The 15,057-nt window shown below is 39.3% G+C and overlaps 1 protein-coding gene and 1 long non-coding RNA gene across 9 annotated transcripts in view; one reads left to right on the forward strand and one right to left on the reverse strand.

Moving 5' to 3' along the window:
• LOC129552338 (platelet glycoprotein 4) overlaps window positions 1-14,625 on the reverse strand; it is a 100,411-nt gene extending 85,786 nt beyond the window's left edge. For 6 of the 8 annotated variants that reach the window (XM_088834010.1, XM_088833973.1, XM_088833995.1 and 3 more), the window contains exon 1: window positions 14,465-14,625. The gene's annotated coding sequence lies outside the window, so the exon portion shown is untranslated. Of the gene's footprint in view, window positions 1-12,485; window positions 12,680-13,090; window positions 13,184-14,464 lie in introns of all 8 variants that reach the window. The other 2 variants (XM_088833997.1, XM_088834014.1) reach the window with 2 other exon arrangements.
• Window positions 1-15,057, forward strand: part of LOC129552344 (uncharacterized) — a 60,415-nt gene that overhangs the window by 2,971 nt on the left and 42,387 nt on the right. The window contains exon 2 of the long non-coding RNA XR_008685223.2: window positions 6,411-6,547. This is a non-coding gene — a long non-coding RNA (uncharacterized LOC129552344). The remainder of the gene's footprint in view (window positions 1-6,410; window positions 6,548-15,057) is intronic.

Below are 15,057 nucleotides of genomic sequence, written 5' to 3' on the forward strand. Positions count from 1 at the left end.
AACTAGAAACAGGGTTATAAGAAGAAAATTTTTAAGTCTGAATACCAAGTCTTAGACACTATGTTGAAAATATTATACTATTCTTATATATATATATAATATATATATATATATATTATATCTATAAAAAGCATGGCTTCCCTGGTAGCTCAGCTGTAAAGAATCTGCCTGTCAAGCAGATGTGAGTTTGATCCCTGGACTGGGAAGATCCCCTGGAGAAGGAAATGGCGACCCTACTCCAATATTTTTGCCTGGGAAATCCCATGGAAGTTCAGTTCAGTCGCTCAATAGTGTCCGACTCTTTGCGACAACATGATTCAAGCACGCCAGGTGTCCCAGTCCATCACCAACTTCCGGAGCTCACTGAAACTCATGTCCATCGAGTCGGTGATGCCATCCAGCCATCTCATTCTCTGTCGTCCCCGTCTCCTCCTACACCCAATCCCTCCCAAAATCAGAGTCTTTTCCAGTGAGTCATCTAGTCGCATGAGGTGGCCAAAGTATTAGAGTTTCAGCTTTAGCATCAGTCCTTCCAATGAACACCCAGGATTGATCTCCTGTAGAATGGACTGGTTTGACCTCCTTGCAGTCCAAGGGACTCTCAAGAGTCTTCTCCAGCACCATAGTTCAAAAGCATGAATTCTTCGGCGATCAGTTTTCTTCACAGTCCAACTCTCACATCCATACATGGCCACGGGAAAAACCATAGCCTTGACTAGACGGACCCTGGTTGGCAAAGAAATGTCTCTGCTTTTTAATATGCTATCTAGGTTGGTCATAACTTTCCTTCCAAGGAGTAAGCGTCTTTTAATTTCATGGCTGCAATCAGCATCCGCAGTGATTGTGGAGCCCAAAAAAATAAAGTCTGACACTGTTTCCACTGTTTCCCCATCTATTTCCCATAAAGTGATGGGACCAGATGCCATGATCTTCGTTTTCTGAATGTTGAGCTTCAAGCCAACCTTTTCACTCTCCTCTTTCACTTTCATCAAGAGGCCTTTGAGTTCCTCTTCACTTTCTGCCATAAGGGTGGTGTCATCTGCATATCTGAGGTTATTGGTATTTATCCCGGCAATCTTGATTCCAGCTTGTGCTTCTTCCAGCCCAGCGTTCCTCATGATGTACGCTGCATATAAGTTATATAAACAGGGTGACAATATACAACCTTGACGTACACCTTTTCCTATTTGGAACCAGTCTGTTGTTCCATGTCCAGTTCTAACTGTTGCTTCCTGACCTGCATACAGGTTTCTCAAGAGGCAGGTCAGGTGGTCTGGTATTCCCATCTCTTTCAGAATGTTCCACAGTTTCTTGTGATCCACACAGTCAAAGGCTTTGGCATAGACAATGAAGCAGAAATAGATATTTTTCTGGAACTCTCTTGCTTTCTTCATGATCCAGCGGATGTTGGCAATTTGATCTCTGGTGCCTCTGCCTTTTCTAAAACCTGCTTGAACATCTGGAAGTTCACCGTTCACATATTGCTGAAGCCTGGCTTGGAGAATTTTGAGCATGACTTTACTAGCGTGTGAGATGAGTGCAACTGTGCGGTAGTTTGAGCATTCTTTGGTATTGCCTTTCTTTGGGATTGGAATGAAGACTGACCTTTTCCAGTCCTGTGGCCACTGCTGAGTTTTCCAAATTTGCTGGCATATTGAGTGCAGCACTTTCACAGGATCATCTTTCAGGATTTGAAATAGCTCAATTGGAATTCCATCACTTCCACTAGCTTTGTTCATAGTGATGCTCTCTAAGGCCCACTTGACTTCACATTCCAAGATGTCTGGTTCCAGGTGAGTGATCACGCCATCATGATTATCTTGGTTGTGAAGATCTTTTTTGTACAGTTCTTCTGTGTATTCTTGCCACCTCTTAATATCTTCTGCTTCTGTTAGGTCCATACCATTTCTGTTCTTTATTGAGTCCATCTTTGCATGGAATGTTCCCTTGATATCTCTCATTTTCTTGAAAAGATTTCTTGATTTTCCTATTCTGTTGTTTTCCTCTATTTCTTTGCATTGATCACTGAGGAAGGCTTTCTTATCTCTCCTTGCTATTCTTTGGAACTCTGCATTCAGATGCTTATATATTTCCTTTTCTCCTTTGCTTTTCACTTCTCTTCTTTTCACAGCTATTTGTAAGCCTCCTCAGACAGCCATTTTGCTTTTTTGCATTTCTTTTCCATGGGGATGGTCTTGGTCCCTGTCTCCTGTACAATGTCACGAACCTCCGTCCAGAGCTCATCAGGCACTCTATCAGATCTAGTCCCTTAAATCTATTTTTACTTCCATTGTATAATCATAAGGGATTTGATTGAGGTCATATCTGAATGGTCTAGTGGTTTTCCCTACTTTCTTCAATTTAAGTCTGAATTTGGCAATAAGGAGTTCATGATCTGAGCCACAGTCAGCTCCTGGTCTTGTTTTTGCTAACTGTATAGAGCTTCTCCATCTTTGGCTGCAAAGAATATAATCAATCTGATTTCGGTGTTGACCATCTGGTGATGTCCATGTGTAGAGTCTTCTCTTGTGTTGTTGGAAGAGGGTGTTTGCTATGACCAGTGCGTTCTCTTGGCAAAACTGTATTAGCCTTTGCCCTGCTTCATTTCGTGCTCCAAGGCCAAATTTTCCTGTTACTCCAGGTGTTTCTTGACTTCCTACTTTTGCATTCCAGTCCCCTATAATGAAAAGGACATCTTTTTTGGGTGTTAGTTCTAAAAGGTCTTGTAGGTCTTCATAGAACCATTCAGCTTCAGCTTCTTCAGCATTACTGGTTGGGGCATAGACTTGGATTACTGTAATATTGAGTGGTTTGCCTTGGAAATGAACAGAAATCATTCTGTTGTTTTTAAGATTGCATCCAAGTACTGCATTTCAGACTCTTTTGTTGACCATGATGTCTACTCCATTTCTTCTGTGGGATTCCTGCCCACAATAGTAGATATAATGGAAAAGAGGAGCACAAAGGAATAGCTAAATATCACTAGGAAACTAATAACCCTCCCAGTAAAGGGTCATCAAGATAATTGTAGGTGAATTTTAATAATTTAGAAGAGATTAAGACAAAATGTGTATTTAGAAGGGATTAAAATGTTAGATAATCAGCAAGGTGGGATAATCAGGGTACAAATGTAAAAAGTAAGAGTAACGATGACAATGATGATGAAGACAGTTATAAAATTATAACAACAATATAACATATAACAGCAAGTTGCTTAGAAGCAGGCATTACGGCTACACTTGGGCTGCACGCTCTGTGCTTGCCCAGCCATGAGACTGAATAAAGAGTTCAAAGTCAGTGGCAGACACATCAGTGGTGTAATGAATGGGGGATCTTACATGTCAGAAGCAAGTTCCTGAATTGACACTCCACCATGTGCGGCAGACAATGGGCAAGCCATGGCAGCAGTCTGCTGGCAGGGGCCAGAGGATGTGGAGAGGAAAGTTAGCAGTTGATATCAGGTTGAGTCATCAGTTATCAGAGAAACCAATAGAGGAGTGCATCCCTCATTCCCCTTTGATTAGCTATCTTGGTGGAGATGTTCTGATCAGAAGATTAGGACAGCAGTTCCCACTAGCTATCTATTTTACTCAGCTCCTGGACTGTGATGACTTAGATGGGTGGGGTGTTGGGGCAGAGGACGGTCCAAGAGGGAGGGGATATATGTATATATATAACTGATTCAGTTCCTTGTACAGCAGAAACCAATACAATGTGGTAAAGCAATTACACTCCAGTCCAAAATAATAAAAAAAAATAAAAAGAAGGAAGCAAAGGAAAGGAAGAGAAAGATTGGAAGAATCACTGGTTGGGGCCAGGGACAAGTTTGTAGGCATGCATTGATTGGATCAGTGATTAACAAGGAAGGTCAGTAGGATGTGAGTAGGTTGTAGGTGGGCAGGGAGCAAGGGATGTACAGAGAGCAAGAGAATAGCCTAAACATGGCCTCTGCATACAAGCATTCTTAGTTACTCTCATGCATTCCAATATTTTGAGATCTCATTTGTTAAATCTAGTCTGATTTAAACAGCATTAAAATGAAGCCTAGTGCTGTGCGATAACACTTCATACTCTGTAGTTTCCAGTACTCACTTAGTAGTCCTTATTTTCCAAAAGAAGGAAGAATTTAAAACTACGTAGCCTCCAATTTAAATAAAAAAAACAAAAAACTACGTAAGACTCTGAACTTGGCTTACCCATGATAGTACCTTTCTTCACCTAATCTTATCTTGCCCTCAAACTCTTGCGTACATGGCAAGCACTTGCCAGGCAGTCACGCCTGCAACCTGAACCAACTTCTTCTGATTTGGCTCCTTCACTACTGGATCACAACCCAGAAGATACACAAATTCTGGCTCCATTCTTTTTGCAGTGATGTTTACTGGTTCTCATATTGGATCATTTCCCCTGTCAAGCTTTTTGCAGTTTTTTAATATATTAGATTACTTTTGAAGCTACTTTCCTGTAAAAGTTTGAATCATTCACTTTGCTTCTCATTTATTTATGCTTTTATTCTTCCATTGACACTGGTAAGTTTCATTAACCTGTAGCCACTGAAACAGTAAAATAAAATAAATACCTTACGCCTTCTTAGCCTGGACTTCTAATTGGGATGAAATGAGGGAATCAACAGAACAAAAACCTGGTATTTTCATGCAAGTAGCTCACAGCATCCCTAGGAAGACAGCTTTGTAAACAGACAATTATAATATTGATTTACTGTGACACTTACACCCAGGTGGGAAGAAAAATGGTGGGTCATGCGAGTGTGAAAGGACTGCTGGTGGAAGAAGTGATAGCTTACTGCATATAGAATACAGGTCCAGGTAAGGAAGGGGGAGACAGCACAGGGGTTAGATGCATGCCCCTAAAATACAGATGCATAAGAAATTGTACAACTGGGGAAATACAGTTTAGTAAGGCTTTGGTACAATGTACGAGTTTTGGAAAAGAAAGGACACTGGAGAGGTGGGCACAAAGGACATCAGGAAGCCCTAATGTAACGGATAATATACCAGGCTGAGCGTTTTGCCTGAATACCTAGTAATTAATTCTCTCAGAAATTTCTCTTGAATGCAATACAGAGTCACTCGGGGATTTTAGAAGGTAGCATGAACAGTCAAGACTTGGTTAGTAATGAGCTAGTAGAGGGGTTAAAAACAAAATGAATTCTAGGTTTTAGGCTCAGAGCAAAATATAAAAAGAAAGAATGGAGAGGAAATAAGAGATCTGGGGTGAGACAAGATAGGTCTATCTAGCATTCTTACTAACTGCAGGACTTAATCTCTGTGAGCATGTTTACTCATACCTATACGAGGGTAACACTATTTAAAACTAGTGTGAGAATTAAATGATGATAGTCAACCCTCTTCAGAACTTATGTGCAAGGCACTTGCATATTTTACATAGTCCCTTGCTTATTTTGAGCAACTGGTCCATAAAGGCAGTACTTTTGTTAATCTTATTTAACAGGCAAGGAAGCAGAGATACAAAGAGGTTTAATATGTTCCCCAAGGTCACAGAGCTGGAAAGTGGCAGATTCCAGGTTTCAAACCTTTTCAATCCAGCTACAGAGAGTATCTCAACCAGTGATTCCCAGTGCCTCTCATTAAATACTAGGCATTTTCATAATTATTATGAGTATCCTGAACATACCAGTAGGTTATAATTAGCTATTATAATTTAATCCAGCCTGTTAGTTTAAAAGTATTTGCAGAGTATATACATATATATGCATGTTTTACTGAACTTTAGAAGATACTCAAGCAGAGCAGGAAACAAAGCTCTATCGGGTTTGTTTACAATTTTGAGCATAAAATGCACCTCATGAATCAGAGCACAGGAACAAGATTATGTTTTGAAAGAGGTTGGACACTTTCAACTCACGAGTAAGGCATCCATGCCTAGAACTTGAGCAGCAGGCACATAAATGGGTGAGCCTAATGATCAGGGAAGAGATTGGGGTGGTAGAAAGATTTGGGTCTCTTCAACAGCTAGGTTATAGTTTGAGACCATAAAATAAATAGATGTTGGTGTTGATGGAAAGGGGGAGCCTAGAAAGACTGCAGAAAGGGAAATGAGGATGACAATCCAACGGCTCGGCCCAGACATGAAAGCTCACTTCACTCTTTGGGCCTCAGAGTCCTCACTTGTTTTAAAAAAAAAAAAAAAATTAGTGAATCATGGTTTGAGTGTGCCAAGAACTATTCTCATTTCCAATGTTTGCAGCTTTTGTTGTGAACAAATGTGAACATTGGAAGACCTGCTGAAAGGTGACTTCTAGCCTTAAACTGGAGGGAAAAAGCTAAACTTCATAGCTGCTGCTCTGCCATGGTAAATTATTATTAAACAAGTTTTCTTCTCACAAAAGCCCATTCAAATGGTTTCAATTGCTTTTATTTATTCTACAGGATTTCAGCTTCACAAATGCTCCTGCTGTTACTATGTACAGAGTTCTGCATGGGAGACGTGAGGAAGAAAACAAAATGGCATCTTTCATATGCAGGAGGAATATTAATGAGGTAGAGAGAGGGAAGGAATGATTATGGTAAGCTTCCTTTCTGTTTACCCCCTAATATTAGAGTTTACTTTTTTCCTTGCCTAATCCTGGTTTTCCTGACTTCATCCGGTAAAAGGTAGAATTTTGCTGAACTGCTGTAACTGAACTAGAGTATGAGAAACAAAGAAGTTTGGATAACAGGAGACAAACTCTCAATGAGGTCAGGACATAACTCTGACCAATGAATTGAGAAAGAAAATAGAGAATGATGTCTGTATCTCTCCACTTGCTGTGGCCATTACATCCACCTCAAAGGAGGGTTTTGGAGGTATGTTTGTGTGGAGGCTAACAAAGAACATCTACTATGCTGTGGTTTCTCATGAAGTAAGAAGTGGAGAAATCAAAACCTGTACTTTACCTGTTAGCAAATCTTAAAAATGACCATTGGACCCAGAGTGGAATGACTGAGTCAAGAATTTTTCTCTGGCTTTATCTAAAAACTTGGTAACTGTATGGTAGACACCTAAGAGACTGAACACAGAAGCAAACATATCTAAGCTCTGCACGTAGAATGGGAAAAAAGGATAAGATTTTCATGGCATTAGGTGAGATGAATGAGCTTCATGGATTTGGTTCATTGAGAAATTTTCAGTGTCTGTGAATTTGCATATTTAGCGTAGCATGAAACAGAATATTTCTGTTAAATTTTATAATTTTAATAGATGATCTACCCTACACAGAGAGAGAGAGAGAGTTAAAAATTAAACAAAATAAAACAGACATGCTGAGAAAGGTGAGGGTAGTACTGGTGATGGTAATATTCCATGAAACTACTTACCTGATAATTTCTCACTCACAAAACTACACACATCTATGTATTACTTTATGGTAGAGATTTATGTCAAGTTGGATATTTTTTAAAAAGTGCTAAGCATAAGAAACGGAGATAAAAGCTTTTAAATAGTTTTACATGACTAAAAATTCTTAAGGTCCTAGTTTAGACCTCATTGGATTGTGAATCTTTTGGGTTATATAAGATTTACACCTATTTTTGAATAAATAGGTACTTCAAGGCTATGGTTTTTCCCGTGGTCATGTATGGATGTGAGAGTTGGACTGTGAAGAAAGCTGATCGCCGAAGACTTGATGCTTTTGAACTGTGGGGCTGGAGAAGACTGTTGAGAGTCCCTTGGACTGCAAGGAGATCCAACCAGTCCATTCTGGAGGAGATCAATCCTGGGTGTTCATTGGAGGGACTGATGCTAAAGCTGAAACTGCAATACTTTGGCCACCTCATGCGACGAGTTGACTCACTGGAAAAGACTCTGATGCTGGGAGGGATTGGGGGCAGGAGGAGACACAGACGACAGAGAATGAGATGGCTGGATGGTATCACCAACTCGATGGACATGAGTCTGAGTGAACTCCGGGTGTTGGTGATGGACAGGGAGGCCTGGCGTGCTGTGATTCATGGGGTCATGGAGAGTCGGACACGACTGAGTGACTTAACTGAACTGAACGTAAAGAGTTGGACACGACTGAGCGACTGAACTGAACTGATGTGTCCAGCACTGGATATTGCTGATACTAAGTTACAAATAAAACCCAACCTTCATGGAGTTCACAGCCCAGCAGGAAATGCAGACTCCACATAATAGCAAAGGTCTGTAAACAGAGGCCTATATCAAAGAACAGAGCTGGTATCTCTGAGCACTGGCCTTATCACAGCTCAAGTTCTCCTGCATTGGAATTCCCTGTCTACGTGTCTGCTTGGATGTAACTTTTGACCAAGCAGCTTTTAAAGACTGGGCTCATAAAAACTAGATGTTTCCATGCAAACTAGTCTTTCTTCCAAGAGACCCAACTATAATTTAGATTATATTTGTCCCCCACTGCAGACAAAAACACTTCAATCAGACATAAATTTAGGAAGTTAAGCTAAAATGGATGGGAAGGGGCAAATTTAATTCAGGTGACCACTGTATCTACTACTGTGAGCAATAATTCCTTAGAAGAAACAGAGTAGACCTCAGAGTCAACAAGAGAGTCTGAAATGCAGTAATTAGGTTCAGACTCAAAAGTGACAGAATGATCTCAGTTTGTTTCCAAGGCAAACCACTCAACATCACAGTAATCCGAGTCTGTGCCCCAACCACTGATGCCAAAGAAGCTGAAGTTGAACAATTATATGAAGACCTACAAGGCCTTCTAGAACTAACACTAACACAAGATGTCCTTTTCATCATGGGGGACTGGAATGCAAAAGTAGAAAGTCAAGAGATACCTGGAGTAACAGGCAAGTTTGGCTTTGAAGTACAAAAAAGAAGCAGGACAAAGGCTAATAGAGTTTTGCCAAGAGAATATACTGATCATAGCAAACACCTCTTTCAACAACACAAGAGATGAATCTACATGTGGACATCACCAGATGGTCAATACAAAAATCAGATTGATTATATCATTTGTAGCTGAAGATGGAAAAGTTCTATATAGTTAGTGTAAACAAGACCTGGAGCTGACTGTGACTCGGAACACCAGTTTCTCATCACAAAATTCAGGCTTAAACTGAATAAAGTAGCAAAAAACACTAGGTCATTTGGGTATGACCTAAATCAAATCCCTTATAATTTTACAGTGGAGATAACGAATAGATTCAAGGGATTAGATCTGATAGATGGAGTGCCTAAAGAACTATGGACAGAGGTTCATAACACCATACAGAGATGGTGACCAAAACTATCCCCCAGAAAACGAAATGCAAGAAGGCAAAAGGTTGTCTGAGACAAATAGCTGAGAAAAGAAGAAGAGTGAGAGGTAAAGGAGAAAGGGAAAAATACACCCAGTTGATGGAGAATTCCAAAGAGTAGCTTTGGAACTGCAAATATTCCAAAGATTATCTCTCTAAAGGGGACATAAGAAAGCCTTCTTAAGTGAACAATGAAAAGAAATAGAGGAAAACAATAGAATAGGAAAGACTAGGGATCTCTTCCAGAAAATTAGAGATGTCAAGGGAACATTTCATGCAAAGATGGGCACAATAAAGGACAGAAACAGGAAGGACCTAACAGAAGCAAAAGAGATTAAGAAGAAGTGGCAAGAATACACAGAAGAACTATACAAAAAAGGTCTAATGACCCAGATAACCATGATGGTGTGGTCACTCACCTAGAGTCAGACATCCTGCAGTGTGAAGTCAAGTGGGCCTTAGGAAGCATTACTATGAACAAAACTAGTGGAGGTGATGAAATTCCAGTTGAACTATTTCAAATCCTGAAAGATGATACTGTTAAAGTACTGTACTCAATATGCCAGCAAATTTGGAAAACTCAGCAGTGGCCACAGGACTGGAAAAGGTCAGTTTTCATTCCAATCCCAAAGAAAGGTAAGGCCAAAGAATGTTCAAACTACCACACAGTTGCACTCATTTCACATGCTAGTGAGGTATTGCTCAAAATCCTTCAAGCTAGACTTCAACAGTATGTAAATTGAGAACTTCCAAATATACAAGTTGTATTTAGACGATGCAGAGGAACCAGAGATCAAATTGCCAACATCTGTTGAATCGTAGAAAAAGCAAAGGAATTCCAGAAAATCATTTACTTTTGCTTCATTGATTATGCTAAATCCTTTGACTGTGTGGATCACAACAAACTGTGGAAAATTCTGAAAGGGATGGGAATACTAGACCACCTTACTTGCCCCCTGAGAAACCTGTATGCCAGTCAAGAGGCAACAGTTAGAACCAGACATGGAACAATGGACTGGTTCCAAATTGGGAAATGAGTACATCAAGACTGTATATCATCACCCTACTTCTTTAACTTATATGCAGAGTTCATCATGAGAAATATTGGGCTGGATGAAGCACAAGTTGGAATCAAGATTGTTGGGAGAAATATCAATAACCTCAGATATGCAGAGGACACCACCCTAAGGGTAGGAAATGAGGAGAAATTAAAGTACCTCTTGATGAAGGCAAAACAGGAGAGAGAAAAAGCTGGCTTAAAACTCAACATTCAAAAAGCTTAGATCATAGCATCAAGTCCCATCACTTCATGGCAAATAGATGGGGGAAAATGGAAACAGTGACAGACTTTATTTTCTTGGGCTTCAAAAACACTGCAGACTGCAATCATGAAATTAAAAGGTGCTTGCTTCTTGGAAGAAAAGCTATGACAAATCTAGCCAGTGTACTAAAAAGCAGAGACATCACTTTGCTGACAAAGGTCCATCTAGTTAAAACTATGGTTTTTCCAATAGTCATGTATGGATGTGAGAGTTGGACCATAAAGAAGGCTGAGCACCAAAGAATTGATGCTTTTCAACTGCAGTGCTTGAGAAGATTCTTGAGAGTTCCTTGGATAGCAAGGAGATCAAACCAGTCTGCCCTAAAGGTTATCAACCCTGAATACTCACTGGAAGGACTGATGCTGGTGCTGAAGCTCCATTACTTGGGCCACCTGATACAAAGAGCCAACTCATTACAAAAGACCCTGATGCTTGGAAAGATTGAGAACAGGAGGATAAGGGGGCAACAAAGGATGACATGGTTGGATGGTATCATCAACTCAATGGATAGGAGTTTGAGTAAATTCAGGGAGATAGTGAAGGACAGGGAAGCCTGGCATGCCACTCCAGGACTCTCGCCTAGAAAATCCCATGGACAGAGGAACCTGGTAGGCTTCGGTCCCTGGGGTTGCTAAGAGTCGGACACAACTGAGTGACTTCACTTTCGCTTTTCACTTTCATGCATTGGAGAAGGAAATGGCAACCCACTCCAGAGTTCTTGCCTGGAGAATCCCAGGGATGGGGGAGCCTGGTGGGCTGCCATCTATGGGGTCGCACAGAGTCAGACATGACTGAAGTGACTTAGCAGCAAAGTAAGAATTACTTGTAGGAAAGATCCCACTTACTAAAGGGTATGCCTCCTCTGAGAAGACACTGTATTTAGGGTCCATGAGATGGGACCACTGTACTGAATAACGTTTTATTTCTCTATTTCCAAAGCTTCCTAGAGTGAGATACAAGAAAGACCCCTTATAACAGCACCTGTTCCATTTCAAATAGAGTAATAATGAAGTTCTACATAGAACGAAGTGAGCCTCCAAATGAATTTCAATTAGACTGTGTTCTCATGAGTACTAATATCCCTCCCTTTTGATTTAGGCTCATGCAACGAGTTGACTCACTGGAAAAGAGTCTGATGCTGGGAGGGATTGGGGGCGGGAGGAGAAGGGGACGACAGAGGATGAGATGGCTGGATGGCATCACCAACTCCAAGGACATGAGTTTGAGTGAACTCCGGGAGTTGGTGATATACAGGGAGGCCTGGCGTGCTGTGATTCAGGGGTCGCAAAGAGTCAGACATGACTGAAAGACTGAACTGAACTGAACTGAAGTAAAATGGGAAAAGTTTGGGAAAATTAAAATGGGAGGAATGTAAGACTGAAGTTTGGAAGGTTTAATAAGAGAAAACAACACTGAGATCAAACTCATCACTTTTAAAACTGTCCTCACTCCACTTTTAAAGTTCACAAGCACTGACGCGTGCACAATGCTCTTCTATTTGAGCTCACTTAGGAGTCACTGGTGAAGGCAGCCAACCGTCTGCTACGTTGCCTCCAGAACATTTGCCAATTTTCTATCATTTCCTCCTTGAGATGACAGTGTGTGACAAAGGTCTCTGGGTATATTTCAAAACATCTTAAACTATTTAACAATGTAATATCAAGCCCCAATTTAAAAGTGTTATTTATTCTCCACAAGACTAAATTTGCCAGAAGACACAAAGCTCATTTCACCTTGCCCTGATCCATAAAGAAATGACTAGAAAGTGCATCGTGGAACTAATGGCATACTTATTACCTGTCAGCTGTAATGGAAAGAAAGTTTCCAGTGGCTTAGTCAATATGTATACTTTGCAACACAAAAAACAGTAAAACTATTTAGTAAACTGTATTTTTTTCTATATCCCCGGCACACTTACCCTAGTTTAGACTATTTCCTTTTCCTGAAAAACAATTCATTCTTTGTGATTGAGAAAATCATTTTGGATTAGGCATGATTTCAGATTCCAGGAACCTGGTATGGAAACAGCATCACTCCTCCACCAGCACCTCCCTCCTCACCACTCCAGATCTCTGGTTTCCCTCCTCACCACTCCAGATCTCTGGTTTTAGGCTGTAGTAAAGTGATGGCAAGCTTTTCAGTTTTCATCCAAAGAGCAATCAGCAATGTATAAACAACTGACCAGTTAAAAATACTTCTCATCTAAAAGCATTTCTTTTTCATTTTAAAATTGTGTGAATTTTTCCTTAAAAAATTCAACTGTGAAGTTTAGTTTGTAAATAATAAGATTAAAGTTCTTAGCTAGTGATCTCAACCAACAATCTATGCTAAAAGCAAAATTAGCCCTAATCACTTCAAGGGCAATACATTATTACATATTTCTTCATTCCAAGAAAAACATATTCTTTCATTTGTTTGGTCCACTCTGCAGTCTTATATGGTCTTTGCCACTGATTTGTTAGCATTTTAAAGCCTTTTCTCCTTTTTTGCCTAACAATGATTCTTCTGAGTTTGGGAGCTTACCATTTTTCCCCAGGTGAAAATCTTTTATTATTCTCAGGTGTTTGCTTTCTTTCTGTAACTCCCAGAATAATTCATTGCAAAGTCGTCATTGTCCTTTACAAAAGGATCAAATTCCAATTAATTACAGTTTGTATTGTACATCTTCTGAAAATATTTCTCCTTTCCCCTTGCCAGGATTGCAGGAGTCTCATATATTGCCCCACAAACACTACTTCTTTTACTTAGTTAAGTGTATCTGAGAACAGGACAGGTTGCTTGTTTCTCTTCATCTGATCCAGATACTATCTGAGTTCTTGCATAGGAAGTGAACAGAAGTTAATACTTTTAAAAGTATCAGTCCAGAGTGCTTTCCCCTGAACTCAGCATGGCTCCAAGAGACCATTTTCCAAAGAATTATGGAAGGTGACTTTTTTTTAAAGGTAAAGAAGCCTGTTCATTTCATTCTCAGACTTTGTAACATCGCATAGAGTCAGATGGAACTGCTTTTTTGGTATCAGCAGTTGTCTCAAGTATATCTTTATATACTTATTTGTCTCTAAATAAGCATATCCTTAAGTTTCCTGTCTGAATAAGTCATACTCTATCATTCTTTGTTGTTTCCTGGTCTTATATAGCCATAGTATGAAATACACCATATAACCAAAATTCTGCCATGAAACAAAATTCCCTCCCCTCAAATATCTCGTGCCAACAGTCAATATAATTTCTATGATCACTAGTGATCAGTAATTTTATTTATGAAAATATTTTTTTCTTCTAAGAGTTTGTTAAGAGGATTGAGTCTTTTAGATTATTTCTTAAATATACTTGTCAATCTTGACAAAACACCAAAAAACATTTTTAAGTTCCATGAACAAAGGTCGTTCAACGTCTAGTCTCATTAAAAACATGTTTTTTCAACTTGTAAGCAGAAAATTGAACGGGTCAGAATTTGAGAGCATCCTTTTCAAAAGAGTAACATTTTTAAAACAAGGCACACAAAAGTTTAAATAAAATAAGAAATCAGTTTAGAACAGGACATGACAGATCAACTTAAGAATCTGAAGGAAGAAAAATTTCCACCAAAACTGAACTTTTTAAAAATACTTAAAGTTTTCTGATACTTTGAAAATAAAAGATATGAAAATGTATAAATGAAAATTTCATAGGATCAGTTGAGAGACTAGTGGAAATGAAAACTTTGTCTTAAAAGTCTATCCATTTAGTTAAAAGCTTATAACTCTGTTGAAACAATATCATAAACTAAATTATTACACCAGTTAGTAGTTAGCTTAAGGAGTTTGAAATAAGAAGTATTAATGTTTACTAGATGCTGGTCCATCAACTACAAAGACATTTATAGCCACACCCCTAAACAAAAATAATTGTGCTCACCAACTTTTAGAGAAGCTTGCTTGCCCAGATGTAGGATCTTAAAAATGGCTTCAGAGTGACTGTTGTAGGAGGAGATGCAGAAAATAAACACATGATTTCCACAGCTGGGAACTCAGATGAGGCTCAGGGTCTTGACCATTCGTCTGTCGTTAAGGTTATCCTGACATGTGAAGCCACTGACATCCTGAGACTTCCAGCACTTCAAATGCCTAAACCGGGATAAATATAGATCCCTGACACCTGAGCCAGATGAAGTGAACTTGAAGTTAACTTGAAAAATCTTGCTCATTTTAGCCCTCCAATGAGAAAAATAAAACCCTTAATCCTTTTCCTGTTAAAACCTGTTATGCGCCTTAACAGATAATTCCTTTGCTTATGAAGCGCAGGAATTCAGATCAATCATAAACAATCAATTTGCTTCTATGTTTAGCATTTGTTGTCATAATATAGAGACAAGTTTGAACTTCCCTTGCTTGATTGAGTTAAAAAAAATAAAAACAGTGATGAATATTAAATATTTATTTACAAATTTTGTCAGGAAGTTTTCCAAGTGAGTCATTGAAATGTAAATATGTATTTGATAAACTTTCTAG

The sequence above is a fragment of the Moschus berezovskii genome, chromosome 3 (assembly GCF_049115385.1).
Source record: "Moschus berezovskii isolate FMDL1 chromosome 3, NW_MosBer_1.0, whole genome shotgun sequence".
In the NCBI taxonomy this organism is placed as follows: Eukaryota; Metazoa; Chordata; class Mammalia; order Artiodactyla; family Moschidae; genus Moschus; species Moschus berezovskii.